This window comes from Salvelinus sp. IW2-2015, unplaced genomic scaffold, assembly GCF_002910315.2.
Source record: "Salvelinus sp. IW2-2015 unplaced genomic scaffold, ASM291031v2 Un_scaffold2971, whole genome shotgun sequence".
In the NCBI taxonomy this organism is placed as follows: domain Eukaryota; kingdom Metazoa; phylum Chordata; class Actinopteri; order Salmoniformes; family Salmonidae; genus Salvelinus; species Salvelinus sp. IW2-2015.
This window is the reverse complement of record NW_019944266.1, coordinates 93,659-95,007: the sequence shown is the minus strand read 5'-3', so window position 1 is coordinate 95,007 and position 1,349 is coordinate 93,659. Positions and strand designations below refer to the sequence as shown.

The window sequence follows — 1,349 nt, the reverse complement described above, 5'->3', positions numbered from 1 at the left end:
CTGCCATCTTGACACATGCCTGAACAAGGAACATGTTTACTTCACCTGTGTGTTTTGTGTACCTCCTAAAGACATGTGTATATATATATATAATTTCAGACATTGGACAGAATAGCACAAAAAGAACCCTGTAAGATGTTGACCACGTTAAGCTCAATATGTATTCATTCTATGCTAGCCTAAGCTTTCTGTTCTGCTGATGCCTAACCGTGGGTTGTCATGAAGACGCTATTTATACTGGGTTGTAAATAACACTGAACTCAGAAGTGCATCTCGTTTTACATGTTTTGTGTCTTTCTGTTCTTGAGAAAAGGTGTGATGCTTGAGAAAACACACCGGGATTGTCGGTCTGTAGGATATGTCTATGGTGTTGGTTTAGGTGAGTCTTTGGTTCAATTGATATATTGGTCCTTGTGTATCTGAAGAAGCTGCAGTGCTCAGAACGACCTGCAGGGGTCTCCCTCCKKCTGAGAACCACTAGYTCASTTCCTATAGAACAGGYCTGGCCAGTATTCTAACAGAGGGCCYGTGTGGGTGCAGGCTTTTGCTCCAGCCAAGCAGTAACACACCTGATTCAATATCCTCTGGTGGATGTTTTCATTGGATGTTGATGCAACACCACACACATCTTTAAATACAGTGTTAACCTACAGCAGGGTTTCCCAGTAGTGCAGTAGGAGCTACACATCCTTAACCCCACAGAGGTTTAAACAGTGGTGTAGTAGGAGCTACACGGAGGTATACCTCCTAAACCCACAGAGGTTTAAACAGTGGTGTAGTAGGAGCTACACGGAGGTATACGCCCTGAACCCCACAGAGGTTTAAACAGTGGTGCAGTAGGAGCTACACGGAGGTATACATCCTAAACCCACAGAGGTTTAAACAGTGGTGTAGTAGGAGCTACACGGAGGTATACATCCTCTGAACCCCACAAGGTTTAAACAGTGGTGTAGTAGGAGCTACACGGAGGTATACCTCCTAAACCCTACAGAGGTTTAAACAGTGGTGTAGTAGGAGCTACACGGAGGTATACATCCCTAAACCCCACAGAGGTTTAAACAGTGGTGTAGTAGGAGCTACACGGAGGTATACCCTAAACCCCACGAGGTTTAAACAGTGGTGTAGTAGGAGCTACACGGAGGTATACCCCTAAACCCTACAGAGGTTTAAACAGTGTGTAGTAGGAGCTACACGGAGTATACATCCTAAACCTACAGAGGTTTAAACAGTGTGTAGTAGGAGCTACACGGAGGTATACTCCTAAACCCACAAGGTTTAACACGTGGTGTAGTAGGAGCTACACGGAGGTATACATCCTAACCCCACAGAGGTTTAACAGTGGTGTAGTA

General features: G+C 45.0%; 1 long non-coding RNA gene across 1 annotated transcript; it reads right to left on the bottom strand.

Annotated features, from left to right (window-relative positions):
• Positions 1–312: 312 nt before the first annotated feature.
• Positions 313–1,015, bottom strand: LOC139025621 (uncharacterized). Its single transcript, XR_011477219.1, has 2 exons — positions 976–1,015; positions 313–744 (listed from the first exon to the last, which is right to left on the bottom strand). It is a non-coding gene; the product is annotated as an uncharacterized lncRNA (long non-coding RNA).
• Positions 1,016–1,349: the final 334 nt, after the last annotated feature.